Source organism: Hetaerina americana, unplaced genomic scaffold, assembly GCF_022747635.1.
Source record: "Hetaerina americana unplaced genomic scaffold, ioHetAmer1.1.p SCAF_8, whole genome shotgun sequence".
NCBI classification, from domain to species: Eukaryota; Metazoa; Arthropoda; class Insecta; order Odonata; family Calopterygidae; genus Hetaerina; species Hetaerina americana.
Genome location: NW_027287427.1, coordinates 34,511,475 through 34,521,613, shown reverse-complemented (window position 1 = coordinate 34,521,613; position 10,139 = coordinate 34,511,475). Strand labels below are relative to the sequence as shown.

At 35.6% G+C, this 10,139-nt stretch overlaps 1 long non-coding RNA gene across 1 annotated transcript in view; it reads right to left on the bottom strand.

Annotated features, from left to right (window-relative positions):
• Positions 1-10,139, bottom strand: part of LOC139698025 (uncharacterized) — a 152,224-nt gene that overhangs the window by 62,185 nt on the left and 79,900 nt on the right. The window contains exon 2 of the long non-coding RNA XR_011702839.1: positions 2,342-2,417. This is a non-coding gene — a long non-coding RNA (uncharacterized lncRNA). The remainder of the gene's footprint in view (positions 1-2,341; positions 2,418-10,139) is intronic.

The following is a 10,139-nucleotide window of genomic DNA, read 5'->3' as shown; positions in this document are numbered from 1 at the left end:
AAACCGAAATTGGTGTTTGAATGTCAAAAAGTTTTGAGGAATACTGTTTGTTCATATCCTCAAGCGTTTGCATCCTTAGAATATTCCGCAGTTTATTTATCTCGTATTCTTTGAGCATAAGACATGGACATGTCTTCATAAATTTCAACAGTTGGGCTAACGTGAGGATATTTCACTCGATGAAACTCACACGGGATATGACCGAGTTTATTGAAAAAAAAATATTGCTACTGTTTGGGTAAACTTGTACCATTATTGGGAATATCTACGGCGTGTACGATAAAGAAAGATGGCAGTGCGTTGAAAGCTACGAAAACGATGACGTATTTAAACTAACGTGACGTGGCACCATTGAACCTGCTGGAAGCCGAGAGCCAGGTACAGAGCTAAGTACTAAGTAACGTGTGATCGGGCGTAAAATGGAAATTAGGAAAATTTATCATGTATTCATTCTAAACCCCTTCACCAGCTCTCCCTTTTTATTCCGTCTTCCTTTCAAATTTAGCCTTTTTTCAACACATCTGCGAGGAGAACTCGAGGAAAAAGGAGTTGGTTACGCCCTCAACCGCCTGTAAGCTCGATGGAGCGAGCGGTTGTGGAATGGGATTGAGGTGAATGGGAAGATAAAAGGATGCAAATTAAACCGAGTGGAATCATGCAACTGAGAATGAAGTGTAATGGGCTCGTGGGAAATAATGAATCGAGCAAATAAAGTCCATCGTAAAGGGCTCGCTCAACTCGACATAAAGTGATAAAGAGCCATTTCAAACGAACATGGAATGCAGCGAATGAGTCGAGAGCCATTTAAACAGAATAAGTGGACCAGTTTAGATGATTTCAAGACATACGAGTGTTATTTGAGTGCTAAAACACAGAAGAACTTGAAAGAGAACTCTCTCTCCCTCTCTTTCTATATATATATATATATATATATATATATATATATATATATATATATATATACATACATATATATCACCCTGCACTTAGCCCAAAGCGTATTCGGTACGTGGCCAAAGCACTCCCATAAATTATGTAAAGAGGATGTCAAACAAGAAAATGAACCTTGCTAAAGTACAATTAAGTTCGATCATTCACAGCAAAGGAACCTTTCTCTATTTTAATGTGAACGGAAAATCATTCGTCAATGTATGTTTCCTTTACTACCGAAAAGTCATCTGGGGTTATGCAATAAATTGTATCTCTGTATACACACATATATGTATTAGGAATGACGACATTAGAGAGTTGGTGAAGTTTAAAACCAATTCGGTTGAATAAGTATGGTAAGGGACCTGATAATTGATATTTTTTTTGAAAATGCCTAGCACTTGATATAAAAAATATTCCAAGATTGGCATAACGGTTCATACATGTGTGGTTATTAGCTTAAAGTCCTGGTATTCTAATTTTTAAATTTATAATTTGATTTGGTGGAAACTGTAATTGTCTAGGTGTATTTATTATAATAATCATCATGCGTTTCAGTCCGACAAATCGTTTGCAAACATCTTTCCAAGCCGTCGTGTTAACTACCAATATTTTAAAATTGAGAAGCTCCAAGCGTGATATGGTGGAAGTCGAACGTAATGAATAACTGATCGTAGTACTTTTCCACTTGATAAAATATATTTATATTTTACGACCGGGTTTCGATGCGTTACATCATCATCAGGTGATGTAATATCGATACCCGGGCGTCAGGTCGTAAAATATTTAAAAAATTATCAAGTGGAAAAGTGCTACGATCAGTTACTCATGACTAATACTTTCTTTCCTTTACAATTCTTTGAGCTGATGCCTTCCCTAACCGCTTCAGTTTTTCATCCTTGGTCTCCTGTAATACATTCTCTTAATATTTCCGACAGTTATTGCCTTCAGTGCAAATTCGTGCCTCGGGTTGTTTACAAATGGTTTCTCTCTTCTCTCCGTAGGTTTTATTTATAGGCTTCCCTCTTCACCCAATCTGAAGAGAGAGCCTATCGAGGACAAAACCTTAATATTTTGTACCAACTTAATATTTAAAATTGACATTTTGAGTTAAGCAAATCAATTCTTAACAATTTATGGCAAAACTGCCTACCATCGAATGATTAAACATACAATCAATGGCACAATATTAAAACAAAGCAAGTAAATCATCAACTTTTTGGAAGAGCGAATACGCATTTATCAATTTCACCGGGGGAAATATTCACTAATCAACTGCGCCAAACTTCCCGACTAGTGAGAGTTAGTTGATATACAGCTAGTGCCTCCGCATTAATTAAGTTTAAATAATATTTACCCATTTCAATATGAATTGAAGGTATAAACATTTTTTTAAATGTGTTCCACTTACCTACATAACCGGAGGAGTATTCCTGATGACTTGGTGTTATCCTTCCAAGGAGTTATTTTGCAATGGCACCACTTTCCTGAAAAAAGCAGAAATAGTTCTTCAGCCAAAGAAATGACGAGCGATATATGGAGAAAAGAAATTACACTTTCTTAAATGTTCAAAACAATAGGAACTTCAATACATCAAAAGTGAGGAAAAAACTTATGGTTCCCCATTTTACAACAGTATGGTAACAAGCCCATTAATGGATGGACAATCACTTCTTTTGATTTTCAGCAATATCTAATTCATCCAAAACAAATATTTTAGGCATTAATTAAATTGTTTCAGAACTAAAACCTTAAACAAACCCTAATTAGCCATCAGGACTAGAGTTATAAGCTTAAACTGGATTTTAAAATGCGAAAATAATAATTGTTGGAATATGTACGCGAAGAGTTTTAAAACTTGACAATTCTAATGTCAACTCTGCATCAAATATTTACGATACAACTTCATTATTTTCGTTATTGTGAATGGTTTACGATAGTTTTCTCATAACTTAAAAATGGATTTGAGCGGGGGTGCTGAAAAAAAAATTTAATGGATTGGCATGTCTAGAACATGCATAATAAGCATTTCATTATTGGCATGCTTCTTCAAAGGGTTAGGACAAAATTCCATCAAATAAATAGAATTCGTTACGAAACGAATCCTTCATGAGTGGGAAAATAATGAAAGAATATCATCTTAGTTCACGACCCGTTGGGAAACCTGAGGGGTAAGTGTGTATTTTCGTGTTGAATTTGAAGAAAAATTGTCAAAGTGGGGAAAAGACGAGCGGTACAACGGAGATTAAAAAAATTTCGTGCGGTCCCATATGGCGGGCGTGAGCATCAGATACGTGTCAAAAAAATAAATGGGCCACTGTGGCAAAATTAATATGTATTGTGAAACACTTTCATTTCGTTGTATTTTTTTAAATATTCATTTCATATTATAAATTATTCAATGTACTTTCTACAGTTCGCTAGTTACTTGAGCATTGATATCAATCCCAGAGGCTAATCGTTCTATAAATTATTCTCTATAATTTTTCAACCCATTTGATTCCTCACTGACAGAATCTTATATCATATCGATTTGAATGTAAAATTTACAAGGATATCAGTTAGGGCATAAAAAATAAAATAAGGAAAAAATATATGCAAGGGCTACCTGCAAAAAATATTTTCAATCCCAAAACGGTTTTTTATAAGTTGACGATATGACAGGACCCATCTAATATCCTCAGGGAGTATTTCTGCTACTAATGGTATTTAATATTCACGCTAACTCAGGGTAAAATACGACATTTAAATTTAAGAGTTATTCTTCTGACTATTCGCCGAAAAATTAACAAAAATGTGAATACAAAAGAACATCCAACAAGTTCAAAAACCGGCGACAATCTTTCAGAAATTAACTCTACCTCTGTATTTTTCCATCCCCAGAATATCAAAGATAATATCCGATAAAAATGTAGTTGATCACCTGTAATTATGAAAGAATTATACCTGGAAAGGTCGGATTTCCATTCTAATCTTTTTAAACACATTTTGTTCGGCTAACACATCACTTTCGGCGCTCCACTTTTCGGATACAGTGGGCAAGCGCAACGAGTTTAGAAGCATATCCCTCCACTAATTTCATTATTGCGTGTACGAAAACTTGGGTCTGATTAAGTCTATAGAAAAATAGTAGTTTATCGAATCATTTCTACCCGTCCGCTTAAAAGAGAGGAAGAGTTATATCCTGGGTTTTGCAATTTATCACATACTATATCACTCTATACTATGCCTCTCTTCATGGATGATGCCTTTTATAAAAATAAAGCATGCCTATGTTCCTGGCATCACTATTAATCATCATGAAGGATTGGTTTCTACGAGTCTTTTAAACTATCCTGCTCTCTGCCGATCCCTTCAGCCTCCCCCAGCTCCAAGTAACGACATTTTCCATTACCTGTTTCTTATGACTCACCGTATACCTTCCTCTTTAATTCTTTCCCTGCGTGTTTCCTTCAATTTAGACCTTCATTAAGTTACCGAGCATTAGGATATATCCAATCAATATCCTGCATCTTCTTTTACGTATCCTTCATAGGTTTCTCTTCATGTACTCCTGGGAGTATTTTTTCCGTATGTCACTCTTTTAAACAAGTTTATTTAAAGCATTCTTCGTTAGCACCAAATTTCCACTGCTTCTAACATTCTTTCCTCTGTTTTCCCAATACCCTAAAATAGTTAACCTTACATATTTGCTTCCTTCCTAGTATTATTTGCCGTTAGTAATTGTTTCTCCTGACAGAGAGCCTTAGCCATTCCTATTATTCTCACGATATCCTTCTTGTCTCTTCCATCACCAGTGACCCTGAGGAATAGGAAAACTGCGCCCCTTGTTCCAATGGGTCTTTCTCTAGTGCTACTTGGAGTCTTCTGACGTGGAGTATTCCTATTTCTTAATTCGACTGCAAACCATTACCTTATTATTTATGTTTTTAATATTGAGGTTGTTCTTATTCATTCCCCCATCAATTGTGGCTAGCATCCACGTCAGATATTTTTTCTATGTAAATTCATCCATGCTATCCACAAACCGCAGCATTCATATCCTTAAATTCTTTTGGAGTTTATTTTTTCCTTGAGCTCATTAATTACCGTCACAATGAAAACATATAATATTAAGGGCTATAAAGAGCAACTATACCTTTCTCCTTTCTTTATTTTAGCTTCTCCCTTGCTTTCAACACATCTAACCACTGCCGCCTGTTATCTACATAAAGCGTGTGTGAATCTCCTTTTGATGTAGAGCTCATTCAAATCTGATTTACGGTACGTCATACACTGCTCTAGTCCACGTTGCTAAAATCTTTCTCCGTATCTACGAATGCATTATCGTTCTTCTCATTTTTCTGTATCCTCTTCGATGGGTCTGAGGATAAAAATAGATTTTCTAGTTCCTAAACGTATTCTAAATGTAAATTGGACCTCATTGATAACTCCGCTTCCTTCCCCATTTTTAGGTTTATTATTCATGCCAGGATCTTCGATGCATTGGTTACCAGACTTTTTTTCTGAAGTTTTCTCAGCTATGCCTTTCTCTATTGGGTGTAAGGTCACGTAAAACCCTCTTAAAATATGTTGTTATTTCTCCTCTCATATACATATATAAACAAAAGTTATACATTTCAATAAAAATAGTTCTCAAGTCTCTCACTCATTTTGCTCTTCTGTCGATGGACACTGAAACAAAAGGCTTCCCTGGAGCTCAGCGCTCATTTCTTGAGGTCGTATGTATGCTAAAATCGAATCAATCATGCAACATAAATAAGGTTGTAATTATAATATTTGATGCTGCCCGGATTAATATTTGCTATCTTGTCCAGAATATGGGCACTAAATCACAAACGCGCAGACACAAACATCCTTAGGAAAATGGTCAACAAAAGTACAGGAGACCTCAAAGCATACTTTTCTGAAAATATCCTGAGGTCGTTTATTTTTATGTAAACAATTCATTGTCCTCGAAGTTTCGAGAATGCATTAATATTCAATTCACTAAAAACTACATTAAAACAATTTGAAGTGGGCAAAAATCCAGTAACATCATTCATCTGCGTCATCAAAACCAATGCCACAAGTGTAATGCCCCACTGAAAGTTTTTTACACATTTCATTAATGAGATCTTTCATATCGAATTCGCGTAGAGGAAATCACAATATTTCGCCAGTTAAATTAAGTAGGCACCTCAATATGTTTGAACGACAAACATTAATAGTTTTAACATGTGATGACTTGTGTATTCTATGTTATGGGAAATTCTAATTCCTTATAATCGTTGTTTTAAATACTTAGCAAAAAACCCGTAGCAATAGCAGTTATGCGGGACATAGAAATAGTTTTCAAATGTACCTTTTCCTTCAAATAATTGACGAAACTTTAGTACCTATATCATCCTAATTATTATACTAATATAACTGAAATAATATCTGAAATAATATCTGCAGCAAACCTAGGACCCTGACTTCTTGAATTACCTTGAATAATACAAAATCCAATACTTTGCACGATCGATTATCTCTGAATAATGCATTATTTTAATGCCAAAATAAAAACAAAAGTCATAGCAGGAGCATCCATGGAAAAGCTAACAATTTTGCTATTTTTATCCATAGATTGCAGTTTATAAACATCGATTCCAGCAAACTTTGAATTAAATGGCAATGCATTTTTATATCGTTAGAAGAAATAAAAAGCAGTTGCCTACATGCAAACGTAGGAGTTTTGATGATTAATATGATTGGACACTCCCCCTATACTCCTAGTATCATAGCAAAAACATTTTCTTTTTATACTTGTACCATCAAATTATCTGATACAGCTTCCGCATTAATCCTAAAAGAAAAAATGAACTCCCATGAAGAACAACTGAAATTATATAAAAATTCTGAAACTAAGCTTTATCAGTACCGTACAACCACTCCATTATTCCATGCGGGAACACGTGGCATACTATTTAGTAATTCATCAATCCACGCGCTCAATTAAGAAAAAACCATGAAAGCTAGACAAATTGATTTCGGACAACTCTCGGGATGATCAACATAATTGAGAATCATTCATTACGGGGAAAGTCCTTCAGAATACAACGCAATTAATAATAACAGAATTATTATGGGTTTAAGTAATATTGTTAAACAGCTGAATATATCGTATAGGAGTAAAAACATTAAAATAATACCATTCGTAAGTGGAAGCGAGTAGAAACGTATTGTTGCTCTCGTTTTCTTATGGAAACTACCACATTCTTACTAAATTCCATGAATTTTTTCACAGTACTATCCAATTCCCAGATCACGGGCAAATACGCGCCTTCACGTATTTCCTTATCCTTCTTTCTCTCAGGAGGAAACCCTTTCGGCGGCGGCGCGGAAAATGAAAACGGAAAGAGGATGAAAGAGAAAGAGGCCAAAAACTTTGGCCATCACTCCTTGGCGAGGGAGGAGTGAAGGAAGAGGCGGAAGTAGTTTGGAGATTGTTCGAACCGGTGATAATAAAAAAATTCCAGAGTCCTTCCTTCCACTTCCTCTGCTCCTTTCTCTTTCTTTCTCATTCTCTCCCTTTTCCTCATCCTCACTTTCTCTCTTAATTCAATCCTATGCCCTACCTCCCACCATCTCTCTATTAGGGGCCGGCTCGAAGTGCCCGGTGCTCCTGGGGGACAGCCTCTGGTGCATTATTTTAGGCCCGCTTAAGAGACGACAATACCATTAAGAAATGGCGTGTAATGCCCCTAATCTCCAACTCCATTAGAGCTCTTAATTTAATTTATGGAGGAGGAATTACATTAACTCATAATAATGCTCAGATAGGGATTTTATCTTTGTGCAGGTTTCTGAAAAAGAGTAAGTTTCTACCTAAATATTTCTCAATGCGTAGCGGGTTATGGGGTGCTTCTCGAGGGCTCTCCTCTCTGCTGAAATTCACTTGTAAATTCTGAAACTTTCTCTACAATTTTGTCAATTATCGTCAATTTCTCAGGATCGATGAGTAACACAAACTCCCTTATACACTTTTACACGAGAACCTCTCCATTCTGTTTTTTTTACCTTGCGCCCAAAAAAAAAATTTGCGTCATTTTACAAGACTCTTCTCTCACGAGCTTAGATTGAATGAGATCCGAGATAATAAAATATTATAATATGCAATATTTTTCATTCGCGACTGTAAGTTTAGTCAGTGGTTTCTCGCGAGAAAAAAAAAGCCCTGCAAATTTTTGCTTCGAAGAAACTGTGAAATATAAATATTAGGTATTTGTAGGCCTAGCCAGGCCTTTTTCAGTCATGTTTATGAGAAATTTTTGCATTGAGATTTAAACACTACCGACACTTGCCATGTCAACGGTTTTTCCTGGTGTTGAACCACTTGAACTGATACAGCACCAATATTGCAAGCGGGGCTTGATCGACGAGCGGACGCGTATTATTCAAGCAAGCTTGGGTAGTTATAGATTTTATTTTTCTTTAATTGATATAATGGAATTATATCCTAAGTTAATGCAAATCATAGGAGAGATATGCTGCGAGTATTTCAATACTCTTCATTATGTTTGTCAATATGACCATTTTAGCCAAATTTATCAAAAAAATGTGGTGGCTGTAGACACTCCGCACCTTCTACAAAAATTGAAATTCCTTACGTCACCACGAAAACGACTTGTTGGATGTTATTTAAATATTTAAAGATGCGGTTTCCGCTGTATTTTTCTGCTGCATGTACCTAGCGTAGAGTAAAATACTTCTCCTATTCTTGATCTCCTATCCCACTTATTTCAGTGGAAGCCCTTAGGCCATCCCCGTTTCTTCTCCTGCTTAAGTTTCATCGGACCCAGGTGTGCCATTTTTTTGGAAGTTTTAAGTTTTGGCATTCTCTCTACGAACCCTCATTTATTTGTTTTATTAAAATATGGTCACCATCATCTTAGTTAGCCAGTCAATTTATTGGTAGGCTTTCGACCATTCCTTATCACTAAGGCATCGTGATGAACTTCCTTCATACCAAAACCTTATTTTACGCAAATTATTTTTTCTTTTTCTCTTTTCTTTCTAACACCCCTGTCGTCCCAAACTCCCATTCTTTCCCATCCATGATAACTTAACATATTCTCTTCTATCAGGGTCCCGAAAATTCTAGTATCTTCACAGATATTTTGGGAAATCGATAAAAAATAAATCCAGAGAAGCCATTCACTGATATTCCTAAAAATGCAAGAAATTCCCTAGCGATAAAATTATTCGGAATCCCTTCTAGTCGAATGGCTTTTCCACGACAATATTTCTGGTATCTGCAATAAACTACCACTCAAGATGTGCTGCATAACTTTATACGTGTATATAGTCTGCCTTCTATGAATTTTACCGAAGAAAATCCTATTTTTTCCATCAATTTATAAAATATTGATTGCCTTCCTCACAGTTTAACTTATTTTTTCCGATATTCTCCTCGCCTGTATTCTGGAAGCCTAAATTTGAGGCTCTTTCACTAGTCAATAAAGCCATGCTTCCGAATCACACACTGCGTTTTATTTTTCATATAATGTCTTTACTAATTTTGTTTCACATATTCAACTATAATGCTTTTCTTCATTTCCCTTCCCTTTGCAAATACAAATTTCACCTGAAAATTATCTTACTAACACCCAAATGCCCAAATAATTCCAACCGAACTATTCCACTTAAAACTTTTCCCTGTTAGTTTTATTTAGCTTAGAATTCATTCTACCGAAGAAACTCTCAATCAAGCTACCAGCTAGGCATAAGTAGATTTACCAAGTAAGATCTTCCATCAATAGATGAAGAATCGAAAAGAAGTAAGATTTAGGTCTATTCATTTGTCCATTCAATTTGTCTGATCACTTTTCTATTTGCTAAACCCAAAGAGGAACTGTGTGTACACTGAACCTTAACGACATTGTGTGGCAGTCCTCAGAACGATTAAAGGTAGGAATGCTATAGCATTTTTCAAGTGAGAGACATTTTTCTTTTTTATTAGAAAATGCTAATACAACAAAAAAAAACCTTCAACCAATAGTAAACCTACGTTTCAAACCTTTAAGAGGTTTTCTAGCAATAAAATAATACATTTTGTGGTAAATGAGCAACTGGAGGGACTTGCCAACGCACACTGGATTGCGGTTCCAAGTCTTCTTGGAAATATTACATGAAATATCTATTTCAAGAAAGCATCCATTCATATGTCAATTAAAGTTTCTGCTCAA